Source organism: Ambystoma mexicanum, chromosome 4p (genome assembly GCF_040938575.1).
Source record: "Ambystoma mexicanum isolate Mex_15411 chromosome 4p, UKY_AmexF1_1, whole genome shotgun sequence".
Classification (NCBI taxonomy): Eukaryota; Metazoa; Chordata; class Amphibia; order Caudata; family Ambystomatidae; genus Ambystoma; species Ambystoma mexicanum.
Window position 1 is genome coordinate 1,044,623,263 of NC_090927.1, and position 18,169 is coordinate 1,044,641,431.

General features: G+C 49.0%; 1 protein-coding gene across 1 annotated transcript in view; it reads left to right on the forward strand.

Annotated features, from left to right (window-relative positions):
- Nucleotides 1–18,169, forward strand: part of MAN1A1 (mannosidase alpha class 1A member 1) — a 538,906-nt gene that overhangs the window by 452,463 nt on the left and 68,274 nt on the right. The gene's annotated exons all lie outside the window — the stretch shown is intronic.

Consider the following 18,169-nt stretch of genomic DNA (forward strand, 5'->3'; position numbering starts at 1 on the left):
CATATAATAAGTCGCACTGCGAAATTCACTCATCTCTGTGGGTATTCCCTGCTGCCATACCAAAGGGTAACATGTCAGTGATTACTGAACACCAAGGGGAGGGGGGGGGGTGTGTGTGTGTGTGTGTACGTGTGTACGTGTGTACGTGTGTACACGAGCGTATACTACCATCAGCCTCCATTTATCTGTGGCATGCAGGTTATCAAGATGGCAACATGTTCATCTTCACCAGTAGCCAGTGGGGAAGCAAAAAGCCTAAATGACCACTTAAGAAAAGCTTTTCAGTTTGCTTTGCCAGTTGCAGCAGGCCTCCACCCCACCCCCTCCTCTCCACACGTGTGTTTGTGTTTGGTGGAAACAAGGCATTTCAGTGGAAAGTATGTTGAAAAGCCCAATTCTGGCCCTGGGTGCCTGGTTTTGTTTGTGATGATAAATCTGTCAATTTATGACCTTTTAGAAAATATTTGTTAAGATCAGTTAACTCCACCTGCTATACCGCGATAACCATGATATACCGTCATTTGGCAAGAAGGTTATCGTACCGTCATAAAACGAATACCGTGACACCCCTACACTGGACATGAAAGATGCATACTTTCATATTTTAATGTTGCCAGCGCACAGAAAATACCTCAGGTTCATGATAGAGGGCAAACACTACCAGTTCAGAGTGCTACCCTTCGGCATAGCATCTGCACCAAGGGTATTCACGAAAGTACTGGCAGTGGCAGCGGCCCACCTGCGCAGGTTATCCATCCCAGTATACCCTTACCTCGACGACTGGCTCATAACAGGGGATTCTTACGAGACATGCTTCTCAAACGCCCAAAAGACTGTAGACCTTTTGTTCCAACTGGAACAACTCCATCAACGAGAAGAAGTCCAGCTTAGACCCCAGCCAAGTCCAACAATTCCTAGGGGTTCTAATTCGAACGAAGGACGGCCTCGTCTTCCCCTCCAACGAGAGGGTCCAAAACATGCTGTTTCAGATCCCCCAATATGTGGCAGGTCGAGAGGTGACGGTGCGCTTAGCGATGCGCTTGCTAGGAATGATGGCGTTGTGTATTTATTTGGTACCTCACGCGCGCCTGCGCATGCGCCCAATGCAAGAGTGGCTCAACAGCCAGTGGTGTCAGGCCAGCAGACAATGGGACGATCTAGTGGTGGTCTCGTAGGCCTTGGTTCTCTCACTACGGTGGTGGACAAAGGAAGACCTGATAATGGGAAAACCCTTTGCCACACCCGCGGTGGAGGCCACTATAACCACAGACGCATCCCTCACAGGATGGGGGGCTCACCTCTCCCATCAGACTGCACACGGAGTGTGGACTCCGAGCTTAGCATCCAAGCACATAAACCTACTGGAGCTACTGGCGGTGTTCAAAGCACTAAAAGCCTTCCAGGAACACCTACAAAGGAAGACAGTGATGGTCCTTACAGACAGCACCACAGCCATGTACTACATCAACAAGCAGAGGGGCACCCACTCTCCAGGACTGTCCAAGCTGTCCCAGAATATATGGAAGTGGGCTCTCAGACACAACATGTTCCTACTGTCACAACACGTACCAGGGGAACTCAATCTGCTAGCAGACGAACTCGGCAGAGACTTCCCCCTGCCCGAAGAGTACGAATGGCGATTGCACGAAGACATTGTCTTAGACGTCTTCACGCAATGGGGATTCCCGGAAATAGACCTGTTCGCAACTCTGGAGAACTCACAATGCCAAAGTTATGCCTCCAGGTACCCCCAGAACCAGTCCAAGGGGAGCGGTCTGTCGATTAAATGGTCAGGGAAATTTGTTTACGCCTTTCCCCCCCGACTCCCCTTCTCAACAAAGTTGTGCATAAGATGCACCAGGAACAAGTTACCATGATACTAGTGGCCCCAATGTGGGCCCGGCAGCCATGGTTCGCTCACTTGATGGAGATGTCCCTATCTCCCCCAGTGAAACTTCCCTGCCCGTACAACATGCTGTCACAGGACAAGGGCAGGACCCTGCATCCATGCCCTCAGTCCATAAAGTTAGCAGCCTGGCTCCTGAGATCATAGAATTTGGACATCTACAACTTCTGCAGTGATGTATGGACGTCCTCAGGGAAGCCAGAAAACCGAATACTCGCCACTGCTATTCTAGCAAGTGGAGAAGATGTGTCATCTGGTGTAGAGGTAAGAGCATAAACCCGGTTGACTGCTCTCCCACACATATTGTTCTGTACTTGACCCATTTACTGGATTCAGGTCTAGTGTTCAATTCCATTAAAGTCCACCTGGCGGCACTTTCTGCATACACCACTTCCCAACTTAAAGTGTTGTGGTGGAAGATACCAGTTATCAAGGCCTTCATGGAGGGGGTAAAGAGAATACACCCTCCAATAGCTAACCCAGCTCCCGGATGGGACTTAAATGTGGTACTTTCCAGACTCATGGGCTCGCCATTTGAACCCATGTACAAGGCAACTCTTAAAGACCTCACTCTTAAGACTGCTTTCCTAATAGCTATCACCTCCATTAGGAGAGTAAATGAACTACAGGCTCTTTCTGTTCTAGACCCCTTCGTAACAGTTCACAAAGATAAGGTGGTTCTACGCACACACCCAAGGTTTGCACCGAAATTCATCTCGAAATTCCATGTAAACCAGTCAATAGAACTACCAACGTTCTTTCAAAACCCTTCCAACTTGGGAGAAAAAAGTCTGCATACACTGGATGTACGCAGAGCTGTCATGATCTACATGGAAAGAACCAGGCCACTGAGAAAGACTAATCAGTTCTTTGTCTCGGTGGCAGCAGGAAGAGAAGGAGATGCAGTCTCAAAGTCCACTATATCTAGATGGATTGTTCAATGCATCACTCTGTTACACTCTTGCTAAGAGAGAACTACCCTTCAAGCCAAGAGCACATTCTACTCGAGTCACTGGGGCTCCCATAGCTTTCATTGCAAATGTTCCCCTTGAGTCCATCTGCAAAGCGGCTACCTGGAGTTCTGTGCACACCTTTACAAAACACTACTGTCTAGATGCACACTCTAGATCTGACTCCCAGGTGGGACAGGCAGCATTAAGACATCTTTTCTCTACTGTTCCTTCTCATAACCCACCGCCAACTCCGGGTACTGCTTGCTAGTCTATGCACAGCATCTGATTCTAAGCAGATTAACAAACATCAGAAGACAATGCATTACTTACCGTAAAAGCATTTCTGATGGTTGTATCTGCTTAGATTCACTTGCGCCCACCCTTCCTCCTCGCTCGGATGGAAGGAACATAGACATCTTTCTACATCTCTCTCTTTTCTGTACTCACTCACGTATAGAAGGCTCCCTCAGGGCAGAAAAAATACAAACAGAGGGACTTCGACGCGTGAGGGATTGTGGGTACAACGCACGTCACTATAGGGATAGTGTTACAGACACACCTTGTCGACGTCCCCTTTTCGACTACGAAAAACAAAATGCAATACTCCGCAGTGACCACTGGATGTCGGACCTATGCACAGCATGTAAATCTAAGCAGATACAACGATCAGAAATGCTTTTACGGTAAGTAATGCATTGTCATTCAATTCTTGGGTGCGATCAAACTCAGTCCTGCCACACTACAAAGCAGGAAATAGAAAAAAGTGTTCAAATGCACACCATGAGTAAATTAGGTAGAAATAGTTCAATAATGTTCCTTTTAATTTGGGTGCAGGGGAGGTGAAATAACCCCAGCACCTAGGTTGTATAAAACATTGAAATAATAGAGTCTCAGATTAGGGATGCCCTGTCCCCTGCACACCATTGGACTGGAAATCAGTCACAATATATTTACGTATTGTAAATGTACATCAGTGACTTTTGTCATATAAATTCCAAAGTCGGGTATAGAAACATTTAAAGGCGATGAACAGTAAATGATTGTTCATCTTCATTCAGGAAGAGTTCAATGCATTTAGGGAAGATGTTCCTCCATCAGGTGCATAACGGTGTTCAATCTATTATATAAGCAAAGGATAATGTAAGAGCACCTTATAATGTTGAGACGAAAATGTAATTATGCAATTGTTCAAAACAATTCGAAAAAGATAACAAAATCCCCACACTATTCAATCCCTTCAATAGTCACTGAACAGAATGTTTTGAAGAAAAGATGATTCATCAGACTATTACATATGTTCAAAAAGAGTCGAAATGTATACTCATGATGCTCATCGAAGTTATGAAACTTGTGGTTTTCAAATAAATGTATCTGAACGTTAAAGTACACCGAGTGCTGTCGGAAAGTATTCTGGAGTTATAGAGGAAAGCGAAGTACGAGTAATTGAGAAGCGAGAATGTGAACGATATAATAAATATGCAAGGTCAAATGGGGTACAAGTAGTAAGCAGGGTCCGAAATTGTGGGGTGCTGGGAGCTATTTGCATGTAGCCTAGAAGAGCCTGGTTAGCTGGGCACCAACATAAACCAGGAGCTACTTTTGGCTCCCCAGGCCAACTGATGCGGAACAAACACACCTTTGTGAATTTAACTCTGTGCATTTGGGTCAATTTATAAATAAACATGAGGACACATCTTTACAATATTTTAAGCATAACGGGGCATAAATAATGGACTCAATGATAGGTTTGCATCTTATGTGAAACTTAGATTTGGGGAACGCTATGTACTAGCTCCTTGTTCACCAGTGGCAGTTACTGGTTAATGTTGGATAACCAGGAGCTGCGTTTTGCTCATGCTTATCCAATCTTAATTCCGATCCCTGAATAAGGAATTGAAGAGTACCTTAAATGTAATTGCAATGTCATTGGTGCCGAACACAGGGAGGTCTCAGGGAGCCCATCGGCCCGGTTAGCCCGCATAGCAGGGTTTGGCGTCATTGGAACTTGGTGGGCTCCCCAACACTCTTCCCCACCCCAACCTCCCCCCCTCCAGTACCCGCCAGGTGATATTAGTTTGAATACTGTTTTTGGTTCACTTTTTTTTTTTAATTATTACAGGGGAGATCGGATCTGCATATTTTGGGACTAATCTCCTGTGGGGGGTGGGGGATAGATGTCAGCTGCTATAGAAAATAGAAGAGGGAGCAAGTCCCTTTTTGAGTTCTATAGCAGGAGGCCAGCAGCAGAGAGGAGCAGGTGAGGGGCAACAGTGGGGGGGGAGAGGTGAAAAAAATGAATGGTGTACGCACAGGGGATGTTCTTGGATGGCCAAGAGAATGCAGATGATGCTGGGATTACGCCCCTTTGCCCAGCAATCTGATTGGTCAACGCCTCTCCCCCAGGTGCTAATATTAGTAACTTAATTAGCATTTACTAAGCTGAACTTAGTTTTAGATGAGACTGTGGCTTAATCCACTAAATTCACTTGATACAGTTCTCATCAAGATACCAACCATGCCATGCATTCATGATTGAGGAAATGAGGATGAGTGCCGCCATGCTGCTGGCAGGCAAATGGACTGTTTTGCAGGTTACTTGGCGCATTTGTTCATCTGCTTCCCCATTCCCTGCACAATTTAGCTTTAGGCCACTTAAGGTGTGGAAGGCAGTCTACAAATGCCTATGTAAACCCTTTTTTGTATTTAATCATACAGCATACTCCATCTGTAGGTGAAGTAACTGCATGGTGTTAACCTGATGATTATCCAGAGAGGAGCAAGACAAAATGTCCATTTGGTTCTTAAAAGAAAAGATGGACACTAGGTGATTACCCAAACTAGAACAGGAGGGAGAACCCATGGATGGATACCTGAAACTAAGGAAAAGATGGAGTAGAGATTGTGCTTGATGGGAGGCTAACCGGTGCTCCAACGTGAGTGTATGTAACATAGACAAAACATGCTGTATTTCGGAACATAAAGTGTAAGTTCTTAAGCGCACTCAGAGCTCACTGACCAAATCCACTGCATGCTGTAAAATTGAGTAAGAGCTCTTGTAGAGCATTGCGAAAGTCACATTGACAAGACCTGGAACTTTGTATATCCATTTCTAGTGTCCACTGTAAAGGGGAAAGTAGCATTGAAGGATTATAATGTATGCTGGATCTGGTGAGAGGCGCGCAGAACTATTGTAGCATCTTGATAGGAAGACATTGCAGAAAGAGATGTTGGTCTCGACCCCCAGAACATTTCTATACTGTCTGTGGGAGAAACACTACCCCCAGGACTGTGGGTCATGCCAATCCATGCTCCTGAAGGCTCTTCTGGAGCAGGCCGCTAAACTCTTAAAGGTGAAGAAAAGAGATCTCAATTGAGGTCACAGGGCGCAGAGTGGAGGTGAGGAGACGGTTCCCCATCCAAGGAGAATCACTGCAAGAGGTCCTGCTTGCCGAACTGCTCCTCTTACCACTCATCTTCTGCCTCTTCAAAGAAAAGGAGTTTGTTCTCTTAGGAACCCATGGAAGCAGTGCAACGGGTACAGTTTCCCTCCCATTCTTCCACCCCAGACGAATTGGGAAGCCTCAAGGCTGAAGATGCTTGACATCTTTGCCAAGGCCCAGGCACAGACAGCGCCATCAGAGCCCACCATGTTTTACCAAGCTAGCAGTGACCGTCCAGGAGACTGAGATGGCACACCTAAGGGGTTAGACCCTGGCCCCTATGAGCAGAGACTCATCCTGGCATTGGCACGCTCCACTGCTGGGCTAGCGTCAACCTCGGAGCCAGCACCAGACCTCCCTTCTACTGTGTGATCGGCGCTGGCGGCCCCGGAGCTCTTCTAGAATATGCCCCACTTCTTATGGGGACATTCATGTCAGAGATGGATCACATTTTTAATGAGGAAGGGGACCCCAGTCCCTTCGGCATAGAAGCTCTATTCCCCAAGGAAGTAAGGGACTTCCCAGAAGAGTTTTGGAGAGAGCTAGAGCGTTGTTAGAGTTAGCTGTTGACCTACAAGAAGCCAATGGCCTTAATACTACTTCAGAGTTAGATGAAGTACCAGCACTAACTATGTAAAGACAGACTTCCTTACAGTGCCTAATGGCCCAAGTGGTTGATGCCCCAGTGTTTTGCTGAATCCAGACTTAAGGTTCAATTTGAACTAACAGGCATACTGGGTGAAGGGCCCAGAAAACAGACATTGCTGCCTTTTTTAACCATGTCCAGTGCATACTTGAAGCTCAACCCCTCCAAGACTGAATTCCTACTTCTCCCCAACAACACCAAACACCCAGACATACAGATTTGACTGTCAACCACGAACCCTGATGGCTTCGCACCCAAGCTAACCCCCTGCGCCAAGTCCCTCGGGTTCCACATCGACAAATACCTCTCCTTCAAGACACACATAGCTAAGAAAACTCGCTTGGTATCCACTCTCCCTCTTGCGGAAAGTCAAGCACTTCCTCCCTCGGGACAGCTTTCGATCCACCGTTCAAGCACTGATCCTATCCCACCCGGATGGGGGCAATGTCCTCCCCGGGGGCCTCCCTTGTGCCCATGAGCAGTTTCCTACACACAGCTGCATACCCCATCAAGGGTCTACTCAGATATGACCACATCACCCAGGCCCTCATCGACCTTAACTGGCTCCCACTGCACGCAGATCTGCCTTCAAGTCTTGCTACATCATCTATAAGGCAGTCGCCCTCAAGTTACCCAGCTACCTCGTGGAGAAACTCAGCAGCTCTGGTGGACAGTGCACCATCAGAAGCCATGACCCGTGCAGACTTGAAATCCGCTGCTTCAAAAAGGAAAGGACCAGAAAACAAGCTGCCTCTGCCTGCACCCCAAGACTATGGAAACCTCCTCGCAATCAGCATCAGTGCCCTCCCCTCCACCCCCCACTCCGCTCCTACAAATCAGAAAATAACTCAAGACCCACCTCTTCAAGGAGTCTCTCCTCCTTCACACCTAGGTCATCACATCACGCCCGTGCCTCCTGACTCGCTAGACACTGTCCGCCCCTCTCCTCCCTGCCACCCTGTACAACTGTACCCCTCCTATGGGCCCCTCTATATCCTACCCCCTGATTTATATCTATTCTGTTACCTCCGACAAGAGCTCTGTTATGCATCTGTGCTGTTGTGTACTTCTGTAAAGCGCTCTGTTGCCTGTCAAAGCTAGGTATGTGCTCAGTTAATAACATAATAATCATTTGAATGCTGCAGTTGAGGCCATGGGCTGGAAGCGTGGGTGAAACCTGCCTCTGTGACGCTTATTGGAAAGAGAACACCACCCAGCTTTTCTGTCCACCCATGGCTCATCTGAGCGCTTGATGGTGGAGGCGGCAGCTCCCAACCTGTGTACATCAACATTTCCTTCAGCAAGAGCGTGGGCGCATAGAGGAAGAAAGTTTTCACCTTAGAGCGATAAACTCCCCCTTTGCCCAGGTCAAATTTTAATTCGGCCTCTGGTCCGCAGGAAGAGCTGGGGAGTTGAAGGGCAGCTTTGAGGCCCTGGTCCATGATGGCAGAGAAGCTTATTGGTAAATACGACTGACTCTGTGGGGCGTTCTATTGCTGTTGGCTTAGTAGTCAGAAGGCATTCTTTGATGAGAAACTCAGGATGCAGGCGAAGATCCTGTATATGCCCTTTGATGGACATGACCTCTTTGAGGATAAAGCAGATGACTCCTTGCCAACTTCCCAATCCTATAAAGCAGCGAGTAAGACTTTAGGTCTGGCTGTTCAACAACCCCCAGTCCCACCCAGCAGAGTGCAAGGATTCTGGCCCTATGCCCTTCGTGGGAGAGGTCAGGCTTCTCCAGGTAGGCAACACATCCTAATTTCCCCAGGGATGGGGGGCGGGAAGAGCTACAAGATGAGGAATTTCTGCCTCCACAGTCCCCTCAACCACGCTAGGCACAAAGCCCCTGTGAAAGGTTCTTGTTCCAGAAGTCCACAGTGGGAGGGAGAATTTACCAGTTTAGCTCGGAATGTCTCCCTCACCACCTTACGGGACATTATTCGGGGTTATTGGCTCCTTTTTATTCAATGCCTGCCAGACCATCCTCCTTCCAACACTACTTTGCTTCCGGAAACCAGTCAATCGGCTTCTAGCGATGGCCGCAATCAGACTGGTACCATGCTCGGAATGAAGCAAAGGATGGTGGTACTCACTTTCTGGTTCCGAAGAAGAATGGGGGGTGTTTATGTCCCATCCTGAATCTGAGGCTAATACCTGAGATCCTCAAAGCCCTCAATCTGCAAGACTGGTTGGTGTCACTGGACCTTCAGGATACCTATTTCCATGCGCTTATTCTTGTGAAACACAGAAAATACCTGCGATTCGTTATGGGCAAATGGCATTACCAGTTAGTCTTGCCGTTCAGTCTTTATGCAGCACCCAGTGTGATCACCAAACTGCTGGCAGTGGTAGTGGCTTGCCTCAGGAGAGAAGGCATTCATGTCTTTCCCTACCAGGACTGCCTTGTTGGAGCTCATTCCCCACACCAGGTGTCTGCGTATCTGTTACGCACATACAGCCTGTTGCACAGCTTATTTTCCCTGAAATTCAAAAAGTCTCTGATATCACTATCCCTCCAGTTCATCGGGGAGGTCTCGGACACTTACCAGGGCAGAATCTTTTCTTGTCAAGGACCGAGTGGCAAACATCTCTCAGATGGCACAAGTACTCCAATCTCGGGGACAAGTTACCACCTCAGCCTTCCTGCATTTGCTGGGTCTCACGTCGTCCGACATTCTGGTTGTTCCGGAGGCTCGACTATGCATGAGATTGCTTCAATGGCTCCTCCACCAGTGGTCTCAATTTCAGGGAAATGGGTCATATCTTCTGTAGGTATCTAATGTCACAGCACATGCAGTGAGCAGACAGTCTGCTGTCTGTCTTTTAAAAGGAATCCGTGGAAGGAACATCTATCAGAAATAACATTCCTGGGAGGTAAGTAATTAGTTATACCATTAGAAAAACATTATCAGTACATGGGTTCGTAGGTTTCCTATTACTTTTTAAATGCTTGTAGAACATGTAATATGAGCTTCCAGTCTCCCATATAGTAATTTCATAGGGCAAGTTTGACAAGAATATTACTATAAAACGTTCAAAGTCTTTAAGCGGCAGAGCAGTGCACTTGAGCATATTCCTTGTACCAGTCTTCAGATCCGGTCCTGAGTCTGTGGTGTGACCTCTGGCATTGAATATGCATGTTAGCCTGTTGTGTAAAACCCCTGTTTAAGTAGTAATTGGGGAGCCATTGTATTAATGGATTGGGTGACCTTGCCATGGGTAGACTTGCACCATATCCTGTTCATATTAACTTTTTTCAAATGGGTGTGACTTTAAATGCATTTGGTTTGTTTTTATCAGTGATCCTAGTCTCTCTGGAGAAGTGACCAAGGAAGCATGAAGGCATACATCTAAACTAACTTGAACCTCCTTTTATGAAAGTAGCGTTCAAATAACTATTTAGAGATATGTACAGCTATGGGCACCAATACACGTTTTAACCTTTTACTGGTGAAGAACATATTCCACATTGGTGTCCTAGCAATGTTCTGAGTAAAGCTAAATAGACACACAGTAAAAGCCATCAAAAAGATTAAGCTGTACACATTGCTATCTTTTCCAGTGTAGCATTGCTGTTTTTTGTTTTTATCTTAATTGTAAAAACGTATTCCCATTTCAGATGTATACCACCATATCTATGATATCGATACTTTATACTCTGTCAAAATTGTAGTCCATTATTTTACCCATCGTTTTAAACGTTTTGGGGGAATTGCTCGGAGACAGTGTGATTTATTCATTGTTTCATGGCAGTTAGCATTATACCATTACAATCCATGGGTGGAATGATATGCACCGCCGTTTTCGCCAGTAGAAGCAAAATAAAGTGCCGATTAACAAAGATGTAACTGCTTTAACATGGGGGAGAGTCTTGGTGTAGCCTAGCCTACTTTTTCTTTGTCCTGAATGTCGTCTGTTGGTTCAATATGACTGAACATTGATGCTCATTCCATCCATAGGAATAGTTATGGCGGTGTACTTGGTTTGGTGCTCTAGTTATCGGCCACCCCTTTACCACAGTTTTAAGCCTTTTACATGTTATGCCATGTCTTGTCCAGCCCATATCCTGTGGTGGCACCCAGAGTTGAAATGTGTTCCCTACTTGCTTTTTTAATCGAGTTACATGGGGACACTCCATACAGCTTTAGTTTGAGCTTACTTGCATCTTCACACACACTTGAAAGTTCAATTTTTTTCTTACCTTATTCTGCTAGTCCCCAAGCAACAACAGGAAGTGGAGGGAAGTTGACTGACTCTCCATGAGTCGTGCCTCCAGCATTGCCCATGGGAAGACATGAGAACATCTAATTAGACAACCTTATAGTTTGCTGTGGGCTGTGCTCCCTTGGTCCTCTATCTGTGACAGCACCCAAGGGCCCTGTAAGTTATAATTTGGGTGCAGAGCACTCCTGAAATTAAGCACTATGTATGACCGAATAAGAGGCCGCCTGTGAATTTACGCAGCTACGTCCATATACCCATTTTGCACGGGGCGTCAATAGTTACTAATAGCCATAGTTCATAAATACTCAAGAACCTGATACTGTACAAGGTCCTCAATGAGTTGGAAGACCATTCAATATGTTTTTATTTAATAAATGTATACAAAAAAGACGCAATTGGGGCTCCATATCTAGGAATGTTCCATGCACACTTCCCTCATCGTCGAAAGGAGCTCCCACCTCCCTAGCCCAGGCACTCTACTCAAACAGGTCTTATGACAGACCGATTCTGTATAGACACTGTTCTGATATGAAGCAGCTGTGACTCGATTTTTCTTTTTTTTTTGTATATTCCTATTTTGGAAGTTGATTTGGAAGTCCTCCTAATGTTGTAAAATAAGATAACTCTATGCAGGAAAGTGAGTTATGCATTGTGTCCATGTGTGGGAATTTGGATTCAACCCGAGGTTTTCTGACACCACAACCACCAACTTCATCACTACACCAATTCACCCAAAAGGCAGCATGTAGCTTCTAGAGAAAACGGTACATTTACCAACTTGCTGGTATCTCTACAAGACTAGCGAAGGCAGTGACGCATGCATGGCAGAGATGTGCATGATGACGCCCCAATCGTATCTGCTCTTACATATGGTCCATTCAACCTCTAAGAATGAGTATTTGTATGTTACCGTTCCACATGATTGTACTGGTCTAAAAAGGGAGTTATATTCAGACAATTCTATTCTTCAATAGTTTATAATGCGTCTATTTCTATGAAATGTATTGGAGTTGTGTAATTTTATTAATAGAAGTACCGATTAAGCACATTTCGAAAGGTTCCCAGTCGTAGAAGATAAGGGAACTGGTGTACACAAAGGTTGAGATATTTGGGAGCTCTAACTGAAATATCAGTCACATGAAAATCACCATACCAAATCTCTCCCCAAGCAGAGCCTTGCTGGTCCATACAGGAAACCAAAAATGTACGATCATGGGGATACTACTGAGACAGAACTAGACACAAATAGAGGTTTAACTATAAGAGGATAAAATAATTCCTAAAGTACTAGTCCCTCCGAAAGGCTGATGGGACAGTACAGAGTTAGTCCCATGCATGTACCACTGCAGTGTACAGGCGAACACGTTGATCTGCTCTCACATAATCTGCCAGCTTACTGTCCCTGTGTTTGTAGGGGAGCTGGGCTGGGCACGGGAGAGGAGGAATGATGGCATTTTCATCTCTTGACGCACCAAGATGGGAGAGGAACATAGCAACACTGATTTCCCATAGCGCAGCCTACACAAACTCTGATCATCATAAATGCTTCAAGCACATGATGGCAAGACCAGACAAAACCTGGGAAATCGTGGAAATGCACAACAAAAGGTTTAAGTACCTCAGCATATAATGGTACCAGTGCACCACCAAACAAAGTTGAGTAGCTGGGCATACAATGACAGCACCTGAGCGTTTGATTCCATGACCTTGGAAATGGTGGGAGTACTTGACCATTGAATGTCTATAGCTGGGGAAATTGTGTGTAATTTGGTATTGGATGCATTACCTTTCAAACATTTTGGCACTTGATGGCAATCCCTGATAAAAGTTGTACCTAAAGATATTAATTATCTCTGTAGCTTGTAATTTTTGTGAGTAAATTATTATATTATATATATATATTAGCACATATTGTATCTGTGTATTTGATGCTGACATTAGGCACATCGTGATTCTTAAAGCAACTTGCCTATTCTAGGGATAACGTGTCCTATTTTGGCATCACTTGTACATGGCATACTTGTGCCATATTTTACTTTCCTGGGCATATGATGCCAATACCTGGTAAAGGCAACCAGTTGTTTTGTCAGTGCTGACGCCCATTTCAGATCTGGGATATTTAATTGAAACTGTAAAACCTGGTGTTCTCCAGCATGGGGTCTGGCATGGATTCACATGCTCATGAATATTCCCCATTGTCAGGCCGGGAATCCTCGTTAAAGAAAAAAGTCAGTATCAGTTTCGTTTCTGATCTGTCTTTCTCAGTAGTAACCAATCACTGGTCTCTGGGTCATACTGCCCCCAGCCAATGACTGCCCTCTCCCTAAGCCCCGCCTCCGGCAGCCATCTTCAGATTTTTACCGCACGCTCAAGTGTTGGGAGTCCTCATGTTTAGCTCTCGAGCTTTTGCTGCGTTTTTGCGCTTTTTCAAAGAGAATTTCTCATTTTTCGGTCAAATAGAGCCTCAAGCTCCACCGTCTCTACATCCGATTAACGGGTATCCGTGTCAGATTTTTTTTCTACGCCCCTCAAGGGTGAAGATTTCGTCGAGTTATGCTTCTTGGGGGGATTCCAGAAGTTTCTGCGGCCTACCCGAAACATGGCCCAGGAGAAAGGAAGCTCGACGCCCGGAAAGCTGTTCAGGGTTTGCCCTTGATGCCAGCTACAAAATGTGTTCAAGGAGGACAAGCACTCGAAATGTCTCTACTGCCTTCATGAGGACAAAACGCACGTGGAGAAGAACTGCGTTTTGCAGGAACATGTCGGAACGGACCATCAGGGACCGACCCCTTCGTCTCTCCAACTGGCTGGAAGGAAGGAGTCGTCATGTGAGAAGAAGAAGAGGTCTGAGCGGTCTTCTAAGTCCTGTGAGGGCGCCCCGGGTACAGGGGCCCAACAGAAGGCAAAGAACTGCGAGTCCGCGGGCACCGGGAGCGCTGAACGGTCGGGCTCTTCGGCTGCCAGGCAGGGTGCGCCTTCCCCGGCACCATCAACCACGAGCCAACGCTCTGGTTCGGGGAAGAGGAAATCCGAGAACCCGGGTAAGCTTCTGGAGAGGCCCCAGTCGATCTCGAAGGATTTGGCCGAGGGGGAGTGAGGCGGTGAACCTCCCCCCAAGGTGAAGGCCTCAAACACGCCTAAGGCAGTGAAGGCCTTGATTCACCCAGCCAAGGCCTCTATCAAGGAAGTTGCGGCGGTCCTGGTGCAGCCTGTGGAGGCTACACCAGTGGAGGCGACCTCAGGGCCCAGAGTGTCCCTGCCTCCGTGGAGGGAAGCCTCTTTCAGACCCATCGAAAAGACCCCCGTGAAGACCAAGGCGGAAAGGGAGGGGAGGCGGTGGCCATTGTGGACACGCACACAGCATCTGAGGAGGAGCTGGTAGAAGCCCTAGAGAGCCTCGACGAGGGTGTCGAAGAGGCCCGTCCCCACGGTAGGGATCCCGACGAGGGAGACGAGAAGAGTGACGGCGGCACCTGTGAGGGTCCTGGTCGCCTGTCGCTTCCGGAGCCGCAGGATAACTTGGCTGCCATTTTGTTGGCAATACAATCCTTATGTTCGGAGATGAGGACGAGATTGCCCTTACCACCGATGGAGGACCCAGAACCAGGCTCGACAGAGGAGCCAGAGCCAGGCCCGGCGGGAAGCCCCTCGAACAAGAGAAGACGGATCCATCCAGCCCCGCCTTCTGAGCCCTCATGGCCTGCTCAGCCTTTGCCCATGTCCCCCGTCCCTGGGGATGGCACAGGAACGGACACGGCCACGACGGGTACCGGCGACGATGGCGGTGACGACGGGATGGAGCTCCCATCGCCAGCCCGGGCCTCCCCGTCCGACGAGATCGGATCTTTCCATGCAATGACCGCCAGGGCATCCAAGCTTTTTCAGCTCTTCCCCGAAGAGAAGGAAGGTTTCCTTTACCAACGGCGTGAGGCCAAGAGGAAGGCAGTCCTCGCCGTGCCTCTGCTGGATGACATCTGGGACTAGGGTCTCGCCCTTCTCAAGAACCCGTCTACGACGCCTGCCAAGAGGGATCGGTACGAGAAGAAGTACCGGGTCCCCGACGTGGCCCCTTTGTGCCTTAGGGCACAACCGACCCCTGACTCTGTCGTCTCAGCAGCGGCCAAGAAGAAAGCGGGCGGGCATCGACCTCAACGTCAACTTCCCCGCCTGACAGCGAAGGAAAGAAGCTGGACGCAATGGGACAACGAGTTATCTCGTCGGCGGCAACAACGATTAAGGCGGCAAATGCCCTCGCGATCGTGGCCCGCTATGACAGGGAGATATGGTACAAGATCGCCCCCCTGTTGGACTTCCTACCGGATGACAAGAGGCCGAGGCCCTGGAGATCTTGCAAGAAGGCGAAGTGGCGTCGGACCACGCCATTACGGTGGCAACGGACATTGCCGACACCGGTTTCTGCCAGCTAGGCAACGGTGTTTGCCTTAGACGACGAGGGTGGCTCAAGGCGACGGATTTCCGCCAGGATGTACAAGCCAAGGTGTTGGACATGCCGTTCGATGGGAACAACCTGTTTGGGAAAACGGAGGATGAATCCCTCCAAGCCATCAAGGCGGACACAGAGACAGCTAGGGCCCTAGGTGTTCTCCGGCAACGAAGGCCGTCCTTTCGGAGCACCGGAGGCAAGCAGGGTGCCTCCAAGGGATTCGGCGGTGGCACCTCTACGTACTGCCAAGCGGCCCGCTCCTTGTCACAGGAAGCCTATAAGAGGACGAGGCAAGTCGGGTGGGCCCGCTGTCGTCGCCAGGGAGGCCAAGGCGGCAAGGCGTCCTCCAAGCAAGATTGAACCGACAGCGGTGTCGGGCCCCCGCCGAAACACCCCGGTGGGAGGCCAGCAGTTCGTCAGCGTGTGGGAATCCATCTCCACTGACCGTTGGGTGCTGGAGGCCCTGGCCCAAGGGCACGCCCTCGAATTTCTAAAGTGCCCCCGCATTCCACCCGTGGCCAGGAAGGAAAATCACGTCCCTCAACTGCTATTGGTGGTAAGGGCGATGCTCAAAAAAGGTGCCATCGAGCTCGTCCCGAAGAGGCTCTGGGGCTCCGGAGTATACTCAAGGTACTTCCTCGTGAAAAAGAAGACAGGAGGATGGCGCCAAATCCTGGACCTGCGACGACTGAACAAGTGCATCAAGGCACAGAAGTTCCGGATGGTCACCCTCCATGTGCTGGGACAGCTGGAGGAGGGCGATTTCCTGTCATTGTTGGATTTGGAGGATGCTTACTTCCACATACCCATTCTGAAAGGACACCGAACGTTCCTCAGGTTTGTGGTCCAAGGACGGCACTACCAATTCAAGGCCCTCCCGTTTGAATTGAAGTCGGCACCCAGGGTGTTCACCAAGTGCCTCGCACCGGTTGCGGCGCGGCTGCGCCTGCAGGGGATCCACGTCTACCCCTACCTGGACGACTGGCTCATCCGAGCAAGGACAAGGGAGCTTGCCGTAGATCACACAGCGAAGACCATCCAGCTGCTCACGGACCTGGGATTCTTCATCAACTTTCCCAAATCCCACCTGTTCCCGTCGTAAATTGCACTGTTTCTGGGAGCCAAGCTCGACACAGTGGCGCATCTGGCCTCGTCGTCGAAGGAAAGGACGAAGGCCATTCTGGGCAAGGTGTAACGTCTGCTGGCCACGGACGTGGCCTGGGTGAGGTCCATCAAGTCCCTCCTCGGGATGATGTCCGCCTGCATATATCTCGTGTGCCTGTGCAGGCTTCGGGTGTGCCCTCTGCAAGAGTTCCTCGACGCCCGCTGGATCCAAGTGACGGGCAGCTTCGAGGACAGGATCCCGCTCAACGAGACCTTCCAACGAGCGATCTGGTGGTGGGGCACTCGTGCTCATCTGACGGCGGGCACAGACTTTCAGACCCCATCCTACCAGATAACGGTGACGACAGATGCCTCCCTGGAAGGGTGGGGAAGCGCACACAAGGGAACTTCGCACGAGAGGCCTTTGGCTCCCGGAGGAGAAGACGCTCCACATCAACATCCTGGAGCTCCGTGCAGTGTTCTGGGCCCTCAGGTCCTTTCTCCCGTCCCTCAAGGGAAGGATGGTGAGTATCTTCACCGACAACACCACCACAATGTTCTACATCCGGAAGCAGGGAGGAACCAGATCCCCAGCCCTCTCCAAGGAAGCCCAGGATCTGTGGCATTGGGCAGTCGCCCAAGGGATGTTTCTGGTGCCCTTTCATCTGGCAGGGATAAAGAACACCATCGTCGACTCACTCAGCAGGGAGCTGCACTCGTGCCACTAGTGGGAACTACGTCAGGATCAAGTGGATCAGCTCTTCCGACGATGGGGAAAACCGCAGATTGACCTGTTCGCGACAGCGACGATCTCCAAGTGGCAGAGGTTCGCCAGCAGGTTTCCCCAGCCGAGGAGCATGGGCGATGCTTTCTCGTTCCCCCTGGGACGGCCTGTTCCCATATGCGTTCCCGCCGTTGCTGCTCCGACTAGTCAACCAGCTCAAGAGGTCCCGGTGCAGGATGATCCTCGTTGCACCGGCATGGCTGAGGCAGATCTGGTTCCCGGACCTTCTGGACTTGGCAGCGTCCCCACCAGTCAAGCTGCCGATGGACGCGGATCTTCTCTCCAGAGAAGGAGGCGCCATACTTCATCACGACCTGGAGTCGCTGAACTTGCCGGCCTGGCTCCTGCAGCACTAGAGTTTGAAGGGTACGATATCCCGGCTGACTGCAGAGAGGTCCTTGCAAAGGCCAGGGCGTCCTCAACTCTCAAGTGCTACGGACATAAGTGGAAAAGGTTTTCTGTCTGGTGCCGTGAACAGAAGATTAACCCTCTACGGATTACGGCCCCTCAAGTGCTGCCGTACCTACTGTCGCTGGCCAAGGCTGGACTGACTCACGCCTCCATCAAGATACATCTGGCTGCGATCTACTGATACGCCAAAACCACAGGACGGGTGTCCTTGTGGTCCCATCGCCTCGTGAAGGAATTTATGAAGGGACTGTTCT